Below are 26,698 nucleotides of genomic sequence, written 5' to 3' on the forward strand. Positions count from 1 at the left end.
AAGTATTCCCTTGGAGTGATAAAGCAGTGCTCACCCTGACGCGCATCAGAGCTAAAAAGGTTAGCGCTGGGCTATTTATTCAGCTGTACCTCCCCAAAGGCATGAGCTCAGTGGACCATTTTAATAACTGCAGACAGTGCTCCCTGGCAGTGCTCTCCCTGGCCATGCAAGCCGTCCTTACCAGAAAAGGCTGCAACTCCACCAACATAGAACTGATGGCCTCCAACCCTGTGTCACTGCTCAGGGTTGACAGCTGGGAGCATCAGTGCTCAGTACCAAGTTTAAAATCACTTTTCTTCTTCGTTGTAATTCCTCTAAGTACAGGCACCAGTGTGGGTCCTCCTGAGTCATTGGAGCTGAGAGTGAAATCATTTTGTTCTCTGAGTCATCATCACCCAGAGAATGGGACAACATCTGGCCGTGTAGAACAGGATAGAGTCCAGCTATGCAGAGTGGGACATCTGTCCACGTAGAATAGGATAGTATCTGGCTACACAAAAGGAAGGTAATATTTACTTACCTCATCAGACAGTGGGAGGACCAGCTATTGAGTAGTACTTGAGTGGGAAATGCCACGAATGCCACAGATATCATATTTATCTAGCAATAAACGTTTATTTAGCGATATGAGAAAACAAAAAAAGAAAAGAGAAGAAATCTCTATGCATTCGAATCCTTCCAATATTATATTGTGTTCTCAAGAAAAATGTCCTTGAAAGTTTACAGCATTGCCCTTTTAGCACAATTAAGAGGGAAAACATTTCACTTTCTGAGATTTAAACCTTAGCTTCCAAAGAAAGGCAGAGAGCCCTGTGTTCTCCAAGCAGCACTGCATGCCAAGGGTTGGTTATTTTGTCAGCCATACTCCTTGGCCTCGTTCTGTTTTCCTGCTCTGTTTCTATCACTTCTTGGTCTGCTTTTAGCTGATCTGTGTGTACTGACCTTTAAAGATCTCCCCACACATTGTGCAGCACTGTGAGAATAGCACTTCAGGATGGCTCTTGCTTTGAACTCACAAAGTTATCGGAGTAACTGTAGGTTAGCCTTCGTGATACAGCAAATGAAATAATTAAACTGGCTGAAATTTGGCTGGATTTGGGTGCAAGTCTGTGTAGGAACATTGTTATTTTGATGTCCTCAGGTCATCCTGGACAGACCTGCATACTGCTTCTAAGCAGTTTGAATTACAACCTATCTGCATCACTTTTATTTCAAATTAAACTGGAGTTATATCACTTAGGAACAAATCTAAACCAAGATGAAGCAAAAATACCCTTAATCCAAAATAAGAATGGTTATGGCAGTCTAATTACATCACTGGCTGGCTGTAATAGAGAAGACTTACTGTCACACAATCCTGAAGTAATTTATAGAGATGAAATTCTGAAATAATGTCATTTCCCCCAACCTTCTTTGCCCAGAAGGTTTCTTAAATGCCCTGATGTTGCCCTGATGTTTTGTTGCTTGTTTCGTTACTGTTAAAATTCTTTTCCTACTGGAGTTGAATTCTGTCCTCGGGTTTCTTCTCTGTAACTCATCTGAGGAAAGAAGTTTGTATTGCAGGAAGGAATTTGACTCACGGATTTTACAAGGTTTCACCTCTCAGAGCTGTGATGTGGATTCAGGTCGGATGAGGTATCTCAAGACTATTATGTTCTCTGGAAGTCCATCTGAAAAAATGTCCAGTGTGATAATTTGCCGCTTATAAAGGAGGAGGATATTTTAGCTCTTTAGGCAGAACAGTCAGTCAATATCTTGCTTGAGTGCATCTGCAGGATGAAAATACAGATGATGTATCTGACACAACCTTTGCAAAATGTCTTCATTTAACAAAAAGCCACATAAAAACTTTCACTTTCTGAACACACTGGAGACAACTCACAGATATTTGGGTTCTCACAGATCCCCAGCTTCATTTTTCAACCACTTCTTTAGCCAGATGACTTCCTCTGGTGATCACTGCTTCTCACACCGACGCCATGCTCCAGGCCCCTTCACTGGGTTAGGGACCTTCTGGCCTTTGTGACTGCCTCTAAGCAGACATAGCTCTTTCACCTTATGGCCAGGACACTTGTCCAGCTTTGGAGGCTTTCTTGCACCACCTGCTAAGCTTGAACGAGGCATGAACTCTGCTCTCTACTGTGCTGACTGAATGATGTGGGACTTTCATGCAGAAGGTCTTTAGATAAAATGAGCTTCAGCCTTATTGTTATTTTGTGCACAGACATCAAAAGACCAACCAATTACAACCTCATTTTTATCATCTGTTCCCCTTTGCAGGGGTTGCTGTCTCAGTGGGCCAGGACTGGTACTGAGTGAGCAGCTCCCGGTGAGGCCCAAGCAGAGGCTGACAAGTCCTTCTGCTCTCAGGCACTCCCACATCCTCACCTGCTCAGATGACGTTGATGGCAAGATCTTGTGGCATCTGTTCACACCTCGCTGATGACAGCTGAATGGCTCACTACCTGCCTGGTTATCTGAGCTGTCATTTTCCAGCCACGTACAAGACAGACAGAACTTTTGTCCCTTCAGGCTCATCTCTGTTATGTAGGAGTAGAGATTTGTCTGTGTTGTCTTGCTTTTAATTACTGCAGGACAAGAGTGTTTTTTATATTGCTTTAAAGCATAAAATAGATGTTGCAAAACAAATCACTGTTGCTGTATATAATGGATACTCTTCAGTGAAGCAGCTATTTTGGTAGTTTACAGTGTATTCACACATGGACAGTTTTTATTTGTTTATTTTATTGGAGACTACTGCAAAGATGGTATAATTAAAGGAAAGACATAGTATCTGGGGTGCAATTACCATGGATAAATTCATGGAAAGGCATGCACTAAGAAGAAAAGGTCTGTGCATTGCAGATATGATTGGTCATTACAAAGATATCATATGAAGGGTAAATTATAACTGTGAACAAAATGGCATTCCAAAACTCTAGACTTATTGTGCTCTCAGTTTTATGATGAAGTCAGAATGCCACCTGCTTTAGGCTCAGGTCTTGTTATGAGGCTCTGTTGTGGAAAGGGCATATAGAGACTTTTCCTTCAAAAAATCTGGATTATTATTGTTAATAAAAGTGAACTTCTATAATGTTTTTTTTTGCTAATATGGACTTCAGTGATACTAATAAAACAAGGTGCTTAGTTTGCTGGCAGGTTAATAAACCATTAAAATAATTCATAAATAAACTTAACTGTAACCAGTAGTACAGTGAGGGCCTGAGTTTCTCTCAAGGAGGCAGAATTAATACTGTTTTCAATTGGACTGGTATGGATTGTGGGAATATGAACTAGATGACTACAGGGATTTTTGTTATGCTTGAATTTATGTCCTTTCTGTTTCAATGTAAGACAAAAATGCACAGTGCTTTTCCTCTGGTTGTTGTTTATATGGTAAATATATATCAGAATTGTTACACTTGGCTTTCCCTGCTGGAGGGCTTGAGAGGAAGCTTAGAGACAATTTTTCATGTCTTTCCTACCTTAAAGGAATGGGAGCTTCAGGTCCTTAATGAATCCCCAGTTTTCCTCCTGGATGTCCTATCCGCACTGCAGGGGGAGACTTGGAGATCCAGGGCTCTCCTCTCCTTTGGGCAATAATTTGGGTCCTCTTCTTCTCCCTGTTACCATTCCATGAAGTCTGCAGGACTCTATTGTCTTTCTTTCAGTCAAATTTCAGCAGAAGAAGATAAAGAAAATAAGGCAGGTTTATTAAAAAAGAAAAGACAAAAAGAAGTTCAAGAAATCTTTCTCTTTTGTGAGTCACCATCAAGCTAAAAGACTATACACAATGCCAACAAGGTTGACACGTGAAATGGCTAGCAGAAGGATCACCATCTCATCGCTTTAAAAGGTTCCCAAACTGTAGTTATTAAAGAGGCTCTCAAAATACACTAAATATTAAAGCACACTGTTTTTGAATCACGCTGTAAAAGGCCACAGAGAAGAACATTTGATACTGCCCTCATGTCAGATAGATACTCACATTTATCAAGACTTACACTGAGTAGGAATTCCATCAGAGAGCAAATGGAGGCCTTACTGCAGAACTATCCTTGAGATGTGTGATGGGATTGTTCCTGTCTTTAATTAGTATTAACGAACATGCACAAAGTCAGGGAAGAAGTCTTGCAGTCTGAGCATGTTTTGGTAGCTGAGACACTACAGGGCACTTTGAAATATAGAGGGACACCCAGGTGGACAATTACAGACCTCTCATTGGAGAACAACCATCATTAGATCACCCAGTGAAAAGGTAAGAACAGCTCACAAGGCATCCAGGACTGCATGTGTGAGCTAACAGCCCTGGTATCAGTGTGTGCTGCCAGTGATTATCCTGTCAGATAAGGTCTATGTGGAATCAGTTTAGTATTGTTTATATGTTCTAATCGCTTCGTGTAGGGTGTGACTCACTGAGTGCACAGAGGGGTAGAACAGCATTTGGAAGATTGTCTGCAATCCCTGATAGGAAGTTGCTGACTCAATCATTTAAGTAATTAGTACAAGAAAGCAACCTTGACTAGATTTAAAGTCAATAGATTCAAGCAGTCTATTTTCCAGGAGTGCTGAGCTTTTCTGGATCCCATTAAGTCCCCAGCAAGATGCTGTATTCAGCAGTACTAGAGGTCAAAGCAACCTTTGGAGACCTTTGGGGATCCATGACTCAAACACACAACTGAGCTACAAGCAGCAGCAGTGTCAGGCTTTCTTGGTTGTTTTTTTTTTTCCTCAGAACTGCAGGGTAAGGGTGCTGATAGAATCCTATATTCACTGAATCCAAAACTGAAAAATGCTAAGTGTCTGCCTGGCAGAGAAGCAACGTGGGTGTTCACTGCTCCATTTGCCTCATCTTCCATGGACTCCTGGTGGGACATGCTACTGAACACTAGGTGTGTCCCCGTCATGGAGCACACAGTCACTCCTACCAGCAGATCAGCTCTGCACGGTGTTTTACAACACAGCTCCCAGAAGTGAAGGCCTTGGCCATGGTTTGCTGCAGCAGCTCAGGTAGTCTGCAGCGACTCACTAAACTGGTGAAACTCAATTTTATGTCTTAACCTACACCCTCCACTATCCTGGTAAATATGGTTTTTGCTGTCTTTAAGAAATTTGGATTTTAATGTACGTTCTCAATGCACAGAAATGACATCAACTTCTAAACACATTTTGCTATGTGCCTAACAGGGTATGTAGTTTAATGAACATCCATAACTGTTCTCCAGCTCGCTTTCAGCAAGTGGGCTATATTTGCATCGGTACCATCTTGCATTAATCCTACCCACACAGCAGGAACTTTCTGAGTATTATCAGTAAAACTGCACATAATTAACATGCAACACCCAGTAAAATCAGCACGGTGTTTCCTGGGCAGCGGGGAAGCATCTCAACAGCTATTATACTCCAACCAATTTCTTTCAAGCACTTCCAGCAATTAGTTCTGAGAACACTGGAAGCACATTCAGATAACGTGCCTCTTTCCTTCTTATTTCTGGTTACATGGTTTATGTTTCATATGGGATTCTCGTGAGATTAAAGGAAATTTTCCAGAGTGCTCTACCTCTCAGACATTCTGGGAGGCATATGAGGGCACTTTTCCCTTGTCATCCTCAATAGGGTCAATAACTGTGGAACGCAGGCACTTGAAGACAGTGACCTTTGCAACTCTAGCTTTAACCTAACACAAGCAGAGAAAATAAAGGTCTAGCCAGAAAAACATGAAAGCAAAAGAAAAGAACTCAGGAAAACCTATGGAAGTAGGCTTGTGAATGTTTCAGTATAAGGCTGGTGAAGATATTGTAATGGAGCCATGTATTTACTTAATCCGGTTCCCGGTAGTCACTTTCCAGAGGTCAAGGCTTGGCACATCTCTCTGTCCCTAGAACAATATGAGAAGTTTAAAGCAGTCCTGAGTGCTCTCACCTGGAGATCAAATCACACAACTTGTCTTTTAAACCTAATCTAGAATTGTCATATAAGGCTGGGAGATTTATTTAATTGCTTTTGAATTCTGGCTAAGGTGTCTCTATGGACTTAACCATAATGGTGCTTGAGTTGCATCTCCGTCAGTGCACTCTGGTGGATGGCATGCTTTCCACATCAGTTATATTTAAACTGCTTGCTGATGAAGCAGATCTGTCTCTGTCACCACTCTAAGTACTTACCTCAGCACCTGAATCCCAGATTTACGTAGTTGCAGGAGTTTTGGAAGTGCTCTCTCTGGTGGTGACTTTGTGCTCCATGTGCACGATGGAGCCCTCAATAGTGGTGTTCTTGCAGTCTGATTAAAGCTGTTTGGCTGTGGTCAATTCTGCACAAAATGAGGTCCCAGGCATGCTTAGCTCTTTTTCTTCTGTTGGAACTTCACCTTAGGGAAGTTAATACTGATGGCCTGAGGCAGTCGTTCAGATGGGTCATGTACAGCATTGGCCTGACAGGAGCGTCCCGTGGTGACATCTCTGAGAGGTGGGATGTCCTAGGGATGGACCCGCCTCTGCCTCACCCTCTTGCCAACCTCATCAAGTCCCTTCCTGCCCATTCTGTTGGGAAGCAGAGAATGTCAAACACCAGGGCAGAGAAAAGGAATACGTGAAGAGCATTTGGGTTTGAAATATATGTATGTTAAAAAAGCAATTATTTAAGAAATGATAACCAATATTCCTTGTTTTTGTTTTTCTTTCCAGAGTGCATGTGGGCTGAGATGTCTGGAGACTTCAGCCTCACCAATTCACTTTCAGCAGTCAGAAGGTTTGCCACTCCACTGCCCATAAACAAATTTTAAATACCTTTGTCAGCCTTGGTAGTTCTCATGGGTTCCTTAGAATCATACAATCATAGAATCACTCAGGTTGGAAAAAACCTCAAAGATCATCAAGTCCAACCACGACCAAACCATACTACCCTAACTCTAACAACCCTCCGCTAAATCATGTCCCTGAGCACCAGGGAGGATCCTGTCAAATCCAGGATCTTATTCCTGGATCTGCCAGAGTTAAGAAAAGAAAAACTCTCAGGAAGCTTTTCCCAACAGATCAAGGTAAATATTACTTCCACTTGCATGGTGCAGCACTGAGTCTTCATTGGGAATACTGGGAAGTGGGGCCAGCATTGAGGAGACTTGCAGAGCTTAGCTGATTAAGTCTGGCAGGAAGGCTGAGAGGGATACAATTGTTGTTAAACATGATGTGTGGTTAACATCAAGAAAGGAGAAAAGCTATTTACACCAAAGACTGATACTGGCACGCAGTCAAATGGGTATAAACTGATTGTGGATACATTTGGCCTTGGTTTTGGGAGATGGTGCCTGCTACTCCGGAGCAGCAAAGACTTTAATCAGAATAGCAGGGGACAAAAAATACAGCTAGATTTTAAAAATAGTACTGTATATTTGTGGGGGTATTTTATGCTGCAGTGCTGCCACGGCAGGGGAGTGAATTCAGTGACCTAGAAGGGATTGCTCTGTACCATTTCCTATGTTCCTCACAGTTTTTGTCAGAAAAATAAATTGATAACAACATTGACACTAAAATCACCCTTCAGAGACAACCTTCTGAGTCTGCAGCATACCGAGATGAAAGGTGGGAGATGGGGAGGGAGTTCATCTTTCATACTGCTGTTCATTTACTATCTCAGCTCATAGCAGAGAATAACACCAGTTTGCACTCGGTTCTCACTTGAAAGTTTTTTTTTCCTCTTCAAACACAGAGTCTAGAAATGATTTTGTTTAAAAATCAAAGCTCAGATTCTGCAGATGTTCAAGAATCTTTGACGGAATGGAGGAGGGACTCCTGATTCATCAATGATTGAACTAAAGCGCATTTGAGGATACCATTCATTCATTATAAAAGATAATAGAAGGAGTAGGAACGCCAACAGTAGCTTTTCTGTTTCATTTCATAGCACTCAGAAAGCAATGATGTGTCCCATTCAGATCTTGGATTCGGTAAATAGCAGTATCAGCTTTGCATAAAGTCTTTTCTTAGGAACTGCTTTTGATGAGAACTGGATATATCATTTCAGAGAGCTGGTCTAAGGGATTATTGTGTATCACTTCATACCATTTCTGGTCAGGAAATTGAAAAGATTGTTCCTGGCAGCCCAGATTTTCCTCTCCTCCTTCTACTTTTTCCCTAAACTGTTTCATACTTTAAGAATCAATTTCGGATAATAAAGTCTTTTCCTTTTCATTTTCTCCTGTCATGCTACTTTAAGAGAGTCTGTCATTCAGTATTAAAAGGAAAATATTCTAGCAAAAATTGTGATTGCAGTTCCTTATTAATTTTATTTCGTATTCAGAAATGTTGAAGCCTTTCATGGGATCTTCCCTGTCAATCTGTTCTTTTTAATTTAGCATTCTGTGAGTCAGGGCTTTGTGTAACCTTGTTTACCAATGACTGCAGAATCATTTATACAATCAGGAATGTAGTAAGTGCTTTCATTTGTCATCAAAGTACTGAGTTCGAGATGTGGATACGGTAGCAGACTACGTGGCTGAACTAAGGCAACCCTTGCAGTTGTGCCATTCTGGACTAATCATTTCTTTTCCTATTTCTACACAGAAGACTGGAAGAAATAATTTGTGTTGTGCTGGAATTCAAGGCAGATGATGATGATTACAAATTACCTCACGCCAGAAAGGCTGATTTTTCAGTGAAGGAAAAGAGCGTTGTTCACATTTTTTTGGAGACATTAATTATTAAACTTTGTCAGTCGTATTCATAAGAGGACATCTGACTCTTCCCTCATACAGTTGCAAATGATGAGTTAGAAAAAACAGGTTTACTCCAGTTCAGTTTCTTACCAACAAACGTTGGTAAGTGTGCGGGCTAATTAGACACAACTGGCAATCAACTGAGGCAAGGCCGGGCTCTTCTTGCCCCACAGGCAAATGGCCACTGCCTTCTGAGCCTGTGTCAGAACTGGTGGGAAAGCTCTGCCCATGCTGCTGTGTGCTGATACTGCCTCAGTTCATAGGAAAGTGTGTCTGCATCCCAGTAGATAAATTATCATCCACAGGCCCTGTCTTTTCTCTTCCCAGGCAGCTGTCATGGGCATTTCTCCCTCCTTGCTCTTGCAACTGGATGGTGACAGCCTACTCTTGCTGTCAGGAAAGGCACAGGGACGTGGGCCCCTGGGACGTATGTGCTGCTGGGACATTGCTCACAGACCCACAGAGACAGCATTTCTTGCAGTGCAACAGTCACATGTGAAAAACAGCATGAATTGTTCAGAGAAGGCAAGGCAGGATCAAAGTCTCCATGGGAAGAAGGAGATGAAGCTGGCAAGTGTAGACAGCTTGCAAGGAGCACTCACAATTTGCTCTATGGGCACATTCACTGGGTCGAAGAAAACTGAGGAATTGGTGGGACATTTCTGCAGGAAGATAAAGGTATTTCACGTCACGTCCTGGAGAAATGCTCTGTACATTGTATTGCTGACTGTGAAGAGAATTTTCTCTTTGGGAAAAGAAAAATATATTTAACAATCTTCTTTCCACAGTGTTAAGTCCTCACTTTTTCATGGTGGGGACTCAGAACAAGTAAAGGCACAAAAAGGCACAAATATCTGAGGAAGGTGCAAAAAAGTTTTGATTACACCTTTATCTCACCTCAGCACTGCTACCCCCTCCTGTAGGCTCCTGGGTATTACTCAGCTCTTGCCTGTAGGTGGGAAACATCCCTGGTCAGTCTGGGACCTGTGCAGAAACCAGGCACAGACACACTCAGGATGTTCCCTCCTCCTTTTTTAGATATAGACCTCAGATACTGCTGAGGTGAACCTAAGAAGCCTAATGAGGAAATTTCCTATTTTTCTGTAGAGCAGAGTATAAGCATTTCACAGTACATAACGCATACGGCCATTCCTGCAATACAGACAACAAATGATGGAATTGCTACACACTGTGTGAGTGCGCTCCTCAACAAGTCAGTGGGACAATCTATCGGCTACTTGATCTGATGGGAATAGCTCACGATATCTGATGGGCCTGAGAACAAATAAGCTGTTCCTACTGCATCAGATCTATGCGAAGACCTTGCCATACAGATTGGATGTACAGGTTTAGTTCTCTCCTAGAGGGAATAAATTCCTTAATGGACTTTGCAACGCTTCTGACAAGCAATTACGTCCAGGTCCATGACATTAAATGCACTGATGTGGCAGCACAGATCTTGGTGGCTGCCACGAATTGACACTAAATAAATTGTCCAGGACTCTGGGTTGGTACAGCAGTTGCTTTCTTCGAAAATAGCATGATTTTTTTTTCTCTGAAGACTTGATTGGAACAGCAATGCAATTACTTCCTGTTATGAGGATTAATTGATCCACTCTGTTACTTCAAGCCAGTGAAAGTTAAATGGGAACATAAAATCTGAGCACCAGTCAGTTATTTAGATCCTAACCTCTTTTTTTTTTTTTACTACATCTCCTTCTCTGTGTGACCCTGCTGCCAAGACGTAGCCGTACTGAAAATGACAACATTGAATATGTGCTGTGTATATAAACCATATTAAAACAAAGTTTCAGTCCAACCTGGAAGGGGGGTTGGAACTGGATGACCTTTAAGGCCTCTTCTAACCCAAGCCATTTCATGAGTCTATGAAAGATGTTCAAGATACTCAAACATAGAAAAGATAGTAAGTGGCAGACGTTAGAGTTTAAATGCATTAAGGCTTCAGGCTGCCCCTTTCCAGTTCAGGTGCTAGAGCAAATTTATTTAGTATATAATAAATTTGAAGGGGACATACATACAGGTATAATAATTAAGTCTCATGGCTAGCAAAAATGTGGTGCAGAAAGAAGTACCAGTACTTTTAATGACCAAAACCATCCTTTACAGGGGTTTTAGTTTAAATTCTTGTGAACCTAAAATACTTTTTAAAAGCTCAAAACTACTGGCTGTACTCCTCTTGGAAGCTTCTTGAGATCTTAAATAGAGATAAATATTAAGCACAGAGCATCACCGATCTGCTCCTCAGCACTATGGAGTCATACTCATCATGTGTACTCAAAAAAAGAAAAGATTTCTCCACCCATTGCTTCACTGCGTGTAATGTCCCTTCCCTACTCACACTTATTTCCTTGCCTGGCTCCGCAGGAGAAGTGTTCCTACAGGGCACTGGGGGTTGAGAGACAGCTCTACTTGGGTTATGTGAGTTACTGAAATCACTTTGGTTTCCTGCTTATATGGCTAACACGTCACATCTTTGAAACTTATCAAACACAAATTTTACATTCTGATTTATTTTTTTAATCTAAGAAAATGCTCCGTATCTTCTTAAACCTCCAAAAACATCCTGAATAAGTTAGAATAATAAAGCTCATTATAAGCAATGTCTCTTCAGATGATCAAAACCCACATTGTTCCTAATATAATAACAAACAAACCAACAAATATTTCCCAAAGACACAGTTACTTCTGTGTAAAGAGGAGTGGCTCCTAGAAATGAAAGGCAAACAAGACTGATGCAGGTGGAATTGAAACAGAGAGGTGGATATCTGTGAGATGGGAGCATGTGAATTTTGGATGCCGGAAGAATAATTCCCATAGAAAAATCTCATTTACATCAAGGTCAGAGTGATGTTTGCAGAAATAAGAAACATTATACTGGGAATTAGCCTTTCCTGAAATACGTGGGTTGCTCTAATCTTTCATAGAATTCTGAGGCTGCATGTTAGCCATAATTACTTTGCCCCTGTTTTTAACCTTATAGTTATTCTAATCTTCCCCACTTTCAGAAAGCCCGAAGAAAATGTTGTGTCCTTTCTTCAAATTAGAGTCAAGCAGCATAAATTGTACTCTGCGTGGCACTCAGAAGTGGTAAGTGGTTATGGCTAAATCTAGCCAGGAGCTGACATGAAGGACAAATTTGGCCCAACAACTTACCACATTCCCTTTTCCCAGTGTCTGCACTAGCAGCACGGCAGGAGAAAATTACACCTTGGTGCTGAGTTCCTTGCCTGCGTTTCTACATGCCTTGTCTCAGGCAGAATCACTCACACACATGACTTTCTGGAAGTCCAGGGAATAAGGAATGGGTAAAACCACAATTAGAGTTAAATCTGCCTTCTAAAAGTGGGATTTAGATGTTGGAGTCTTTTGTTCATTCAATGGACATAGAAGCATTCTTGTAGCATAAGGCAGCTCATCTGTATGAGTAAATGCTCATCTCCACAAATAAGGCTCTCAAAACATCACAGTGTGTTTTAATACATAATGAATTAGTGACTTAGCAATGACACAGTGGGAAGAGTGAGGCTGCCTGAGTCTCACACTTGAGGCAGATGTGCCATGGCACACCCAGCAAACACTCCTGTAAACAAGTTGTAAATACAAACTATAAAACTAGGAGACATTTAAAGCTTTAAAGCCAGGGAGAAAATAAACCACTAGGCCTGCCTGGGATAACATGCCATGACAGTGGAGTTGAGACAAGAGGCCCTCTGGCCCAGGAAGTCCAGGGGAATGGAGGTGGCTCCACACCTTGGAAGCCATCAAGTGCTGATGAGGTTGAATCGCATTTAGATAACACAGAAGTGTGACCGCATACAGCCTTGAAGCAGGCCTATGGGGTGGACAAAGCAGCCAAGCTGTGCTTCAGTGGCGATTTGCCTTAAGCAAACCCCACGGTGCCCTGCCATGGAGTTACACCAATAAAACCTTCTGTTGGCACTGCTCACCTTGCGAGAAGTAGGTGGCCCTCCCCAGCGCTCAAGGGGACCCAAAACCTCCAGACCAGATGCAATATTTTTAATGCCCTTTTAATTCCTTTTCCCCCATGGGTTGGATTTGTTCCCTGGATGAAGGCAAAAATGTCCCTTGGTTGATTTTGGAGGTGGAGCATGATAAGCCACTGGGCCCAGGTGGGCATGGATGCACACCCTGGGTTTCCAGCACAGGTCTGCACATTGCCCTGCTGTGGTTGGTGCAGAACATTGCTGAAAAAGGAAAACAAAAACAAAACCAAAACCACTACCTGGGTTAGTTGCGTTGGGCAGGAATTAATTTTGCCTTTCATAAACTGCACAGCAACCCTGGAGTGACTGTAGCACAACCCAGGCACCCTACTGTGGGAGAAAGAAAGCAGGTGAAGAAACAGTCTGCAAAGATGCATCAAAGCCTCTTTTAAGCAAACATGGCTCCTTTTCAGCCTGTGTCTTTGCTTAGTTTGCCAGGGTGCTGGTGGTATTTTATCATCTGCTTCATTTAATACTGGCTTTTTTAATATCATCATTGTGTCTTTTTTCTATTATTACAGTGCAGTGTCTTTATGCTGCAATCCCATAGCTAGGCTTCCCCATCCAAGATAATTAACTATGCATTAATTACACTATGAACTGGCTGGAATTTATAATTGGTTTTCACACTTTCCCAGCAGTTTATGACCAAACTGCACAACTTTCATTTGGTTGTAAAAAGGCAGCAATGCAGAAGATACAAAGTAGTTCAGCAGTGCCATTGCTGCTGTTCCAGCAAGGACATGTATGTAAAATGTCAGCATCAAACACAGATAGCTGAAAGATGACTTTTCCTGAAGTCTGGGCTGACATGTTGCTCATGTCCACATGGGCATCCCAATGGGAGCCACATTGGCATGAGTGAATCCTTGTTCCAGTGTAAGCACACTTCCTATCCTTACCTTACGGATGGGTCCTCAGTTCCACAGGGATGAGCTGCAGTATAAAACCTGAATTAGATTGTCACCAGCAATGACAATTCTAAAGCTCTCTCCAGTCCCAACATGGCTGCACCACCCCTTGTTAGCCAAGGAGGACAAGCCAAAGCCAGCACCTCACCAAAGGGAACAAGGCAGCTCCAGGGGTACTCAGAAATTGAGAGGGCTGAGCCTCTTCTGCTGGCAAGCATCCCAGTTGCTACAGTGATCATGTGGGGAGCATCACAAAAAACCACTACCTCAGTAGAGATCTCCATGGAATGGAGCAGGATGGAGTTTTTCTGCAGAAAGGCCACTGAGCAGCTCAGTTGTGTGGGGGATGTGATCTCAAGGCACCACACAACGTTTCCCTTCCTTCCTGGCTGGCTCAGAAATCCCCTGCAGTAAATAAAGGCTTTGTGGTGCACCAGGTGCGCCGATTGCAGACGGAGGCACATGGAACACAAACCCCAGGCTGAGCAAGGCTTTCCGAGCATTGGGAAAGTTTCATTTAGTGTTCAGGCTATGGGGAGGATGATCTTGTACCTAAAGTATTCTGTAAGATTCAGGCAAGCCCTGGCTCTTTCGCAGGGAGCGGCAGGGGTGCATTTGTAATCTTGTGGGAGGCAGTGCTGCAGGCCATATATGTAGATAGAGAGAGGCTCAAGAGAGCAGGATTTTTTGATTTATCCCTGCTGGCTCAGGAGTACATCTTAACCCTTGTGGTGTTAGCCCTTGCCAGCGCTCTCCCTTCGCCTCAGCACAGCCCTCCCTTCTTTCATCAGTTGTGCTTCCCTGCTGTTTACACAAATCGCAAAGCCAACAGCAGAACAAATCTGTGCAAACAAACAGAGACTGCGTAAATGCATCCTGGGATGAAACAAAATCCCTGAGGCTCGCCGCCGTTTCCTAGAGAAAGCTGGAACGGAGCATAGGGCTGCAGCCCTGGAAGATGTGAGCTTTGATGGCAGGGAGGTTTCTGCTGCTCAAGGGGCTTGTCGTGGTGCTGCCCTGCCCTGGCTGCCAGCAGGAGGGCTTTCATCACCGATACATGCATATATATGGGATAATCATATGGACAGGGTTTGCCTTGCCATGCAAGGAGAGTTTGGGGATGGGTACTTGGGAGGAGGAGGGAAGGAGAAAAGGGAGCTTCTTAGCTCAGAGGGCTGGGAGCTGGGAGCACAGAGTGGGGTACAAGTGATGAGAGCAGTGAGCTTCTGTCTTCTCCAAAAACTGCAGCCAGGGAACAGTCCCTATATCTGCAGAAGGGAGTGCCCCACTTTGTTGTCCCTCCTCTCTGTCCTTCCCCAGAGGCTGAAGGCACTGCACCCAGGACAGTGCACTTCAGTATGGGACAACAGCAGGACTGAAGGGGGATGTGCTCACAGCAGTATTTCTGCTGAAGCCGGCAGGTCCCCCACTGGGTGTCCGCCCAGGTGAGGTGGGGGCAGTGTGCAGCAGCTTTGCAGAAGTTCCTGGCCTCAGAAAGGCCAGAACACTCAGCACATCTCAACAAGCTGTGTCTGCTGAGCAGTGTCGTTCATGGAATCCCAGAATGGCTAAGCTTGGAAGGGGACTTAAAGATCATTCAGTTTCGACCCCTGCCACGGGCTGGTTGCCAGGTCTCATCCAACCTGGCCTTGAGCACCTCTAAGGATGGGGCATCCACAGCTTCTCTGAGCAGCCTGCGCCCGTGTCTCACCACCATTTTTGAGCCAATCAGATCTCACACAACCACTCTCCAGAAATCCCTGTTCCATTGGCCATGTATGTTCATGCCAGCTGAGCATCACTTGCCAGAAGTGCGGGAAGCTCTCTGTGTCATGCAGAGTCCCCAGAACCACAGGTGTGGGGTGGAGGAAAACTGGCCTGCAGGTACCTGTCCCAGTGCCACCATTTCTTAGTCCATCTTTCAGTAAGAAAAATGAATGTAAACAAAATCCTGGACTGGCAGTTAATCACAGAATAGAAAATAAAGGAATGACATTCCTCTATTGCTCTAGTCATTGTTACACCTGAATTAGAGCACTGGCTTTTTTTTTCTTTTGAAGTACTGGCAAAAGCAAAAGTGACAGTCTGACACCTTATGGGCTTTATAAACAAAAGTTGTTTATAAAAATAATCTTAATTTAAATAAGAGTTGCACAGAAGTATTCCGCCATGGGTCAGGCGAGCTTCCTGTGATCTAAAGCTCTGTGATGAAAAACCAGCTTCAATTCCATCTCCATTGTCACCTTTTTCTGTGATGCTGAGCAGGTTCCTTAATTGCTTCAAGCCTCAGTTTCCTATTCACAAATATTGCGCTGCCTTTCCTGCAGACCTGTTTTAGCTTTGTCTTATAAATTCTATTAAAAAAAAAAACAACCCTACTCAGGAGGCCAAAATGTATACTGCAAAGTTGGGGAATTAATGGTGCATTAAAATAGTCCTGATTCTGCCTCTTGAACTTCCATTGGGACCCTCCTTGAGGCACAAGTGAGTGACTCGAAAATTAAATTCTGTAACATAGTGCAGATAGGGGACAGAATTAAAGTTGCACACTGATCATGCCTTCCCTTCATCTCAATTACTTGGCTTTGAAGCCTAAATGGAATTCTTCTAATGCATTGCTAAATGTCTCTTTGTATGTAATTTTAAGTAAGGAGGTAAAAAGTCAATTATTTTATGTCTAAATATAATGTCCTTTTTTAAAATACATTCATTACGCAGCATTACTTGAAGGAGCATGCTGACTTCTGGGCACTGCCACCACTTCTCCTAGCACCTAGCCACACCAGCCAGTGCTCGTACATAGCTGCTGTGGGAGGCACAGCAGACAAGATGAGGAGTGGACTGAAGAATCCCCGTCTTTCTTTCCATCTCCACAACATGCCATCCAGCCAGAGCTGGATGTAGCAGGCCTGTAGCAGGCCTCCCAGGGTGGAGCAGTATGAGCATCAAGGCAGGTCTGGAGCTGGCTCCCAGCTCTGCTGCATAGACAAAGACAAGCTTTGGGGCACAACTGATCAATCAGTTTGAAAATCCAGCACTAACTTCTAGGAAAAGCATAAAGGTACAAACAGAAATCGATGGTTTTGAAGTTCATAACTCAGCAAAAATGTGGATATATTTTTTTAAAGGAAATGCATTTCCATAGCCCCAGGGATTCCTTCTGCAACATTTCAAAGGCCTGCTGTAAACACCAGCAACACTGAACCTCTTAGTAACAGAAAGCATCAGATAATCAAAATAAATGGGCTATGATTGGCAGCAGCGGTAATGCAACACTCCTACTCCAACACATTTGGATGCCAGTGCAATCAATGCCTGGGCTGCCATTAGCCTGCTGCGGCTCATCATGTTTTTGCATCTTTGTGTGTGTGTGTCACTGGGTGCCTGCATGCTGGTGTCCCACCACACTGGCCATGTCTACAAGAAACCCAGACCAGGAAGATGCAGGTCTGACAAGAAGGTCCGCAGGAAGGAAATACTGCAAAATATGGGTCAGTGTAGGATTAGGTGTGCTTTTTGGGCTTCGTTCTGTTTCCATTTGGTATTAAATAATGGTGTAAGGAAGCCCTTGTACAGCAAATGCCTATCCCGTCTGTGGTGTTTGGATTGCCTGGCAACAGGCAGAGAGGACATATCAGTATCAGTATGCCAGACAGTTGAGAAGGCTGAAAAACCTGCTGTAAGATTGGCTGCTGAAGTGTCACGGCCTGCCTGTCCTACCCAGGAGATTGCAGCAATCATGCAGAATCCGGCAGTAAGAGAGCAATTGTGTTTCCTCTGCCGCATTTCATAGAATCACAGAATCAAGTGTGTTGGAAAAGACCTTCAGGATCATCAAGTCCAAGAATTAACATGACCTAACAAGTCCCATCACTAAACCATGTCCCTTAGTGCAACATATGCACATCTCTTATAAACCTCAAGGAATGGGGACTCCATCACTTCCCTGAGCAGCCCATGCCAATACTTAACTATTTCTTCCTTTTCTATATCCATGCAGAGAACCTTGCACTTGGAAGTGGAGATGTGTGAACTGCCAAGACTGTCCCTGAGTGGGGTTTACTTTTAACAGATACCAGGTTCACCTGTGACATATAAAAACATTTCTTTCAGAACTGTCAGTGAGTTAAAACTGGAAGAAGAAAAACATTTATGTTGTAAATTAGTTAGCAATTTCAAGCGTTCTTGAGAATACTGAAGAGATTCAGAAAGACACTATTTCCATGAGAAAACTTCATAATGCCCACTTTAAATCTCTCTTGTCAAAACTTGAGACCACTTCTTTGCATCCTATCACTTCTCAGCTGAGAAAAGAGACCAACTCCTCACTGCAGCCTCCTTGTAGGCAGTTGTAGAGAGTTGTAGTTTCAACGCAAACTGAAAAACAAAACCTGGTTTGTTAACAGACAAGCAGGGTATTGAGAGCTTAGATCTGAGAGTGCTTGGCTGCTACTGCTGGAGCACCTGGCAAGAAGAGTACCAGGGAAAGGACCCACACCACTATAGGACAAGCACAGGAAGAAAAAGGGGCAAAGGGACCAAACCCAGGAAAGACAACAGTCTGAGCAGGAATTCATAAGGAAGGTGCAGCTTGGATGGCCTCTAATTCACAATTAAAATGGAAACTATTTCTGAAGAGCTGATTACCAATGGGAAAACAAGCAAGGAAATAAACAGAATGAGCAGAATGGGCCATTTCACTTTCTTCAGATCTCTTCAGATTTCTGTAGATGTTTTCTGAATATATCTGCAATGAAGACATTTCAGGATAATTTTTTTTCCTGATATAACTTCTATCATGACTCCTTCAAGCAAAAATGTGGCCTTCTGTGTTTCACTCAGATAGTAAAATCCATATGACTGAGTTTATCATCCCTCAACTGACAGCTTCCTAGTGGCTGTCCATTAGATTGGTGGTGAGAAATGAATAAATGTACAACACTTCTCTTGTTCCCATTTTCAGACTAATGATGGAAATTTGGCCGTGACTGTCAAAAATGTGTATTAATTCCAAATCCCCAAAGCAGCATATTTACACCAATATGCACCTGAGAGGACTCTCTTCCCAGGATGTCAAAGGGAGACTGTACTACTCTTGACTCATGTGCAACGCCATAGGTCCTGAACACCACTAAGAAAGGCTCTGAAAGCTAGACACAAGGTCGCAAGGTCACTGCAAGCTTTTCTCCCTGCCCTCTCTGAGTGAGGAGAGTTTGAGTTGCTGAAAAAATAAATGGATGGGGAAACTTTGTATTTCACCAGTGACTTCGCTGTGACCCAGATTGACTCTATTGATTTCTTCCTCGTGGAAAGCAAGCACACATCTGTACCAGTGGGTAGGCACACTGCACTCAGGAATCTGTTGACCAGGGCCATAGCAAAGGATGTAGCAAACTCAGATATTGGATTATTTGCAAATTGCAGCACTGAAACTCATCTAACCTTCCAGCAGCTCTTTTAAGTGATATTATTATTAGCCCTTGTTCAGAGGGTGGCAGGCAGGCAGCCAGTAAAGCACTTAAGAGTTTACCATCATCCATCTGGTCCTCTATAGATTTGAAGACTGTAGAAATTTTCCTTTTTAGGACTTACTTTGAATATGATTAGTGGGCCACTTGCCATGTTGCTATACAAATGTGTCTGTGTGCTTTAGCCGAGGTATGTGACAGGTATTTTATCAATGAGGAACGGATTGAACAGTGTTTCCATTCATTCATCCACTTGTTTATTTGTGGAGTAAAACTAAGCCTGGTGTTCTCAAAACACATAACAGAATAACAAACATTCTGCACTACAGTCGAGAGTTATAGGTATACACAGAGAAGGACCACAAAAATGATCCAAGGGATGGAACACCTACCCTATGAGGACGGGCTGAGAGAGCTGGAACTGTTCAGGCTGGAGAAGAGAAGGCTCTAAACTGACCTGAGAGTGGCCTTTCAGTACCTAAAGAGGGGCTATAAGAAGAAAGTGGACAGATTACTTAGCAGGGTCTGTTGTGACAGGACAATCGGAAATGTTTTCAAACTAAAAGAGGGGAGACTTTGGTTGGATATATGGAAGAAGAGTTTTACAGTAAGGGAGGTGAGGTGATGGAACAGGTTGCCCAGAGAGGTGGTGGATGCCCATCCTAGGAGACATTCAAGCTCAGGCTGGATGGGGCTCTGAGCACCTGATCTAGCTGTAGGTCCCTGTTCATTGCGGGGGAGTTGGACTAGAGGACCTTTAAGGCTTCCTTCCAACTCAAATGGTTTTATGATTCTATGACTCTACAACTATCTAGCTGTCAAGGAAATGGAAGTTAAAATCAAAAGGCCTTATTTTAAAATACCTGAACAATGTAGGTTTCCCTTAACTTTTATAATTGTAATCACCAAAATACTCAGTAGTGCCTGGGACTGGAGGCATACACTAGTCAGGGATTGCTATCACAGCACTGGGGGTGCTGAGGCAGAAGCAAAACCCAGTCCTGTCCCCAGACCTACACCATCTCAGTGTCATGCAGTGCTGCTCTTCCTGTGACACACTGGAACGGGCCCAGCGAGACCACAATAGATAGCCCAGATGACACCAAGACAGGGGTGAAGTGTTGATCTTCCTCGGCATAGGAAAGCCCTACAGAGGAATCTGGACAGGCTGGACAGCTGGGCTGAGGCCACTGGGATGAAGTTCAACAAGAGCAAATACCAGGTCCTGCACTTTGACCACAACAATCCCAGGCAATGCTACAGGCCTGGGGCAGGGTGGCTGGAAGACTGTGTGGAAGAAATGGACTTTGGAGCCTTAGTCAACACTCGGCTGAACACAAGTGTGCAGTGTGCCCAGGTGGCCAAGAAGGCCAACGGTCTCCCAGCTTGTACCAAAAATAACGTTACCAGCAGGAGCAAGGAAGTGGTAATTCCTCTGTACGCAGTACTGGTGAGACTGCACCTCAAGTACTATGTTCAGCTTTGGGCCCCTCACTACAAGAAAGACATCGAGGCCCTGGAGCATGTTCAGAGAAGGGCAACGAAGCTGGTGAGAAGCACAACTCTTATGAGGAGTGGCTGAGGGAACTGGGATTCTTCTGCCTGGAGAAGAGGCAGCTCCGTGATGACCTTATCATTCTCTACAACTATGTGAAAGGAGGTCAAGGGCAGATCTTGCCTGACCAATCTGGTGGGCTTCTATGGTGGAGTGACAGCATCGGTGAACAGGGGAAAGGTAATGGATATCATCTACTTGGACTTCTGCAAAGCCTTTGACACAGTCCCTCAGCACATCCTTCTCTCTAAATTAGAGAGATGGATTTGAAAGATGGACTGTTCAATGTATTAAGAACTGGTTGGCTGGTCACAGCCAGGGCGTTGTAATCAGTGGTTCTATGTCAGGATGGAGGTCGGTCACAAGTGGGTGTCCCCCAAGGGTTGGTCTTGGAACCAGTGCTCTTTAACATCTTCATCAATGACACAGACGATGGAATCGAGTGCACCCTCAGCAAGTTTGTAGATGACACCAAGCTGAGTAGTGCAGTCGATACATTGGAAGGAAGGGAAGCCATCCAGAGGGAGCTGGACAGACTAAGAAGTGGGCCTGTGTGAACCTAGTGAGGTTCAACAAGGCCAAGTGCAAGGTGTTGCACTTGGGCCGGAGCAATCCCAGGTATTTATACAAACTGAGAGAAGAACTCCTTGAGCACAGCCCTGCAGAGAAGGATTTCAGGGTCCTCGTGGACAAGATGGACATGAGCCAGTAGCACTTGCAGCTCAGAAGACCAACTGTGCTCTGGGCTGCATTAAAAAAGGGATGGCCAGCAGGGAGAGGGAGGTGATTGTCCCCCTCTACTCAGCTCTTGTGAGGCCCCATCTGTACCACGTCCAGACTAGGGGCCCCCAGTACAAGAAAGACTTAGGGCTCTTGGAACGAGTCCAGAGGAGGGCCACTAAGATGATCAGAGGGCTGGAGCACCTCTCCTGTGAGGAAAGGTTGAGGGAACTGGGCTTGTTTAGCTTAGAGAAGAGAAGGCTCCAGGGAGACCTCCTTGTGGCCTTCCAGTACTTGAAGAGAGAATATAAACAGAAAGAGGAATGACTGTTTACGTGGGTTGACAGTGATAGGACAAGGGGGAATGGTTTTAAACTAAGACAGGGGAGATTTAGGTTAGATATTAGGAGGAAGTTCTTTATTCAGAGGGTGGTGACACACTGGAACAGGTTGTCCAGAGAAGCTGTGGATGCCCCATACCAGGAGGAATTCAAGGCCAGGCTGGATGTGGCTCTGGGCAGCCTGGTCTGGTGGTTGGCAACCCTGTCCATGGCAGGGGGGTTGAAACTCGATGATCTTTGAGGTCCTTTTCAACCCAGGCCATCCTATGAGGTAGCAAGGTGGGGATTGACCTCTTTTCCCGTGCAACCAGCAATATGATGAGAGGGATTCAGGTTGGGCACTAGGAAAAATTCTTCCCCAAAAGAGCAGTCAGGCACCAGAACAGGCTGCCCAGGGAGGTGGTGGAGCCTGTCCCTGGATGTTTTCTAGAAACATTTAGAGGTGTTACTAAGTGACATGATTTAGCAGGGAAATATTGGTGGTAGGTGGATGGTTGGATTGGATGATCTTGGAGGTCTTTTCCACCCTTGGTGATTCTATGATTCTATAGCCCACAACATGTGGCAGATGAAGGCACCAGAAGAAGCCTTGGCCATGCTGCCAAGAAGCCAGGACATTGGTCTCCCACCAGTCCAGCCACCATTCCGAGACTGAGGATGCTGCTGGCTCATCCGAGACACCGTCTGTGCCCACTACATGCCCAGAAAGCAGCTGAGTCCCTTCAGAAAACCCAGCACAAAGGATGGGGTGCCCCTGAAGGGCCAGCAGTACAGGCACTGTGCCCACAAGCCCTGTGTTTTGGGTTGCTTTGCAATCTCATAGTTTTCACTTGCAAGCCCCTGCAGCACTCCTGCATAGCACCTACACTGCTCTGACGGTCCCCAAAGCTTCCAGAAGCTGTCATTTTTCATTCACTTTCTGATAAGCTTGGGAAGGGCCTGGAGTACAATATTCTCTTGTAAGGTCCTGATGTTCCTAGCAACGGCTCTGAAATGGCCTCTGAGCCAGATGGCTGGAGCTGCTCCTTCTGAGGGGCAATCTGAAACCTGAGGAGGAGGGTAGTGCAAACATTTATCTTTTAGCACAGCCCAGATCGCCTAAACTGAGCTCTGATTGCCATTGCACATCACGTGTTCCTTGCTTTCTAAACACCGCTGCTCCCAGCAGGACAGCAGGCTCAATTAAAAGACTCCAAACAGATATACAACTTCCTATCTCAGACCAGGACTTAACCAACACATCCTCTATAAAAGAGACTGAGCAGATGGTTTCCAAGAATCCCAAATGGTTAAGCTGTAGATAGATCGATTCTACAACAAAATGCATGGTGTGTTGGGGGACTGGGGAAGCAATGCCTGCCCAAAGCTGCTGTTATTTTTGTCATGGGCACGGGGTCCATTTCTGCACTGCTGAGGAGGGACCCGGTCCTGGCACCTTTCTGTCTAGCTCCCCCAGGCTGGGACCTTGCCCAAACACATGGTGAGTGGGTGCCAGTGACATGATGCCCCTCTGGCCTTTGAAGATCCATTTTGCGTGCATTTCACAGGCCAAGTGCATCACACCATGTTTCCCTGTGACCTCTCATGAGGTTTGAGTTGGCACAGGGCACAAACAAGCACAGAACAACAAGCAGACTTGTTGGTGCTGCTTTGGTCCATGCACACAGCAGCGTGTGAGGAACACAGGAACTGCAAAAAAAATGAATGAAAGACTATGGCTTTGAAAGCACTGAAGCATATGTTTAACTCCTATGGACTTCAATGGCTGTAAGAACCTACTGAATAGAGCTTCTGAGAGGAGTAAACACGCTTGGATTAAACTTGGACAGAGAAATAACAAGCTCTTTCAGGTTCAAAAACTCATCTCGTGGCTCATTAAAAGCACTTTCCACAAGGCTCCTCTGAGCATCTGCAGTCTGCACTGTCCCCATCTCCCACACAAACACAATGACGTCTGGCAGAAGAGTTGCCTTGACCATAAATGTGTTCCCATCTGAGAACGCTGCTCAGCCACGCAGGGCCCCTCTGTCTGGGCTTCATGCTGTCCTGGCAGCCCCTCCCAGCCCCGGGGTGCTGCAGCCCCGGGAGCAGACCTGAACCTGGCTCCCAGGATGAGCCACCTCCCAGCAGAACTCAGAACAGGGCATTCCATCACTGATCCCTGCATCCAGTGCAGGCACCACTGCCGCAGTTGCACTGGAAATATATGAGCGTTTAAAACAGCACTCACACTTTTCTTTCTTCGAATCCTTTGTGTTTGGAGAAGACATTAAAAAAAAATTACAGATAAAATCTCTCAGAAAACAAACAAACAAACAAACAAAAAAAACTGCTGGCAATAGATTCCCTGCTTGAAATACCTTGACAGTGGCATGCCTTTTGTTTCCTTCTTTTTTATCAGCAAGCCTGGTTTTCAGATCCTGTTTCTCTGAAGCCTTCTCAGATTGGCTGTCTGTATGAACCAATTGCCTTTTGAGAGCGGGGAGGATGAGAAGCTCGGCAGCCTGTTCCTTCTCTATATAAAACCAAGAGAACATGAGGAGTAGGGGGGAAGAAAGAAAAGAGACTCTCTTGCATAGGAAAATGGCAACTAGCAACAATGCTTGAGAGAACTGCAGAGTATAGCAAGGAATACATACCTTATTTACAAAGGAAAGCACTTTCACTGTGTGTGCTAAGACATCCAAATTACTGCAGAGGCAGTTAGCAAAGACAAGATTATTACAGCAGCTGCAATTCTGCTTTTAACTTTGTATAGATTTGCCATTATTAAAGAATAGTGACTGAAACTCAATAGGTTTGAACTCTAAAACGTGTATTACTCAGACTACTTTAAGAAATCACTGTTTTCAGGCATTTTTGTTTTCAAGAGGGCCTTGGGTGAGCCACATCAGCTATACAAAGGAAACACTGAACGTATAAAGACTTTCTTTACTAAATAATTTAGTGCTTATGAAAGGTGCCAGATGGAGAGCCTCGGGGACTCGACTCTTCTTTTTTATCTGCTAAACTGCAATAGAATAAAAAGTGATAAATGTATCAAGTTGTTTTCCAGGTGGCTCTGTGGCTGCCCCAGCCCTGACATGGAGCTGTTGCCCCAAAAGAGACAGTTTGGCTTTGCCACGTTATCCCTGCTTCCCTGCCTGTTTCTGCTGTCACACGTGATGAGGGCAGTGCAGTGTGGGTGACAATGGACACCCAGCTCTCCTCTGGCAGGAGGGCTGACACACAACCTGATGCCTTATAAAACTAATAGTGTGTCACCCTGGGGTTTGAACTTGTTCAACAAGGTGGCCTGCAATGAGTAACAAAGAGACTGCCCACTGCCCCAGGCTGGGTGATTTAGTAGGTTATTTATTATCTCCCAGCTTTAATGATCCTGCAAGTAATGAGCCATCCTGTCTTCTGAAACACTTCAAATTTATAAAGCCCAGTCTGTGTGCAGTGCTTTGCAAACAAATAAGCTGACAAATCTCTGTCCATATGGTTGAAGACAAACCTATAATAAAAAATAGTACAATAAACAAGAGAAGGGCTAAGGAAAGCCATGGCTACCGTATGCCAAGACACAAACACGTAAAAATATGTGTTCTCTTTACATACTTTTTTCCACAGGACCAAGACAGAAGGCAAACCCATTCAATTCAAAGTTAATCTGTGCCAAGTGTGGCAAAAACCTGGATGGTGACTGTGTTGTCCTTCGACCCTGGCAGAGGGACACACAGAGGGTACTGCTGGTACAGTGATCAACTCGGGGGATACTCCAGTTGACTGCCATTTTATTCAGTTTGGTTTGTAAAAGCAAAAAAAGAAGGGCTTTTTGTGTTAACAGCTCTCGTGCTTCTACACCACTGCTTAATTCAGTAATGCAAGGTGCCTTCTGAAATCTCAAGGACGATATGGGTCCTTCAAAAGAAGTTTGCTCTGTTCAGCCCAGAGTGGGATCACATCTCTTTGTGAAACAACTGACTATACAAATAGGAAAAATAAAGACAAAAAGTGGAAGTGCTGACAAAGTTCTCATCGTAGCCTTTTGATGTACGAAAGAAATAGGAGAGAAGGAACATCCAGCCCACAGAAGGTGTGTCCATGACTAATATATGCCACTGTGCCCCAGGGGCTTGAGAGAAATGCTTCCTTCTTCCACAGGGGAAACCTTATTGCACAAACAAGCTTCGGGGCCTGAGAAGGTCTTGATCAGAAACCACATCAGCTGCCCAGTGCACTCTGACCAGAGACCTGTCAGACAGAGATAAAAGAACTGCCAGTTGCTGCAAGCCCACAAAAGAGGAGGAGAGCCATGTGTGCCAGCAGGCGCTGTGCCAGGCTGCGAGCAATAAAAGGAGTTTCTTCAGTCCCAGGAGAGGAATGTGTACAGGATCTTTCTCTGATGCAATCCAGACCTCGTCTGTGCTCTTGCAGAAGGAGTATCAGGACACCTGCAAAGGCATTTTGCTCGACTGCAGCTCCAGATCCCTTCTCTGGAGGCTAGCGTACTCCAGGCTGGCTTTTAACACCACGTCACTGTCAAAGCTTGGAATGAATGTGACCAGCTCTGTTCTCAAAGAAAAGGCAGGAGAGAGTCAAGAGGTCAGATGTCCTTCCCTTCCAGGGGAGAACCAGATGTAAAGAAGCAGCAGAAATGATGCTGTGAGGGAGAGCAGCCACTTTTAGATGTCTGCATGCCTGATGTGGGAGCACCAGCCAGCTCTGAGGAGGCAAGACCCAGAGGGATCTTTTCTCACATCAGCTCTGAATTGATGATCCCAGGGAGGGACAAGCAGCTGAATTCACTGCTTTGTGGATGTGAACCATGATATCCTACAGAATGAAATTGCATGCTGAGGCCTGAGAAAAAGTCTCCCTGAGTTTCTTGGTAACTCTCCTCTCCAGTGTGCTGATGCCTTGTGCTGGGAAGCCCCAAGCTGGACACTGGTGGAGCCTCACAAGTGCTCTACGTAAGATTTG

The 26,698-nt window shown here is 44.4% G+C and overlaps 1 long non-coding RNA gene across 1 annotated transcript; it reads right to left on the reverse strand.

Annotated features, from left to right (window-relative positions):
* Positions 1–598: 598 nt before the first annotated feature.
* On the reverse strand, positions 599–24,180 carry LOC124418324. Its single transcript, XR_006938584.1, has 3 exons — positions 24,091–24,180; positions 3,486–3,664; positions 599–1,769 (listed from the first exon to the last, which is right to left on the reverse strand). It is a non-coding gene; the product is annotated as an uncharacterized LOC124418324 (long non-coding RNA).
* Between the last annotated feature and the right edge of the window lie 2,518 nt (positions 24,181–26,698).

The sequence above is a fragment of the Gallus gallus genome, chromosome 2 (genome assembly GCF_016699485.2).
Source record: "Gallus gallus isolate bGalGal1 chromosome 2, bGalGal1.mat.broiler.GRCg7b, whole genome shotgun sequence".
NCBI lineage: Eukaryota > Metazoa > Chordata > Aves > Galliformes > Phasianidae > Gallus > Gallus gallus.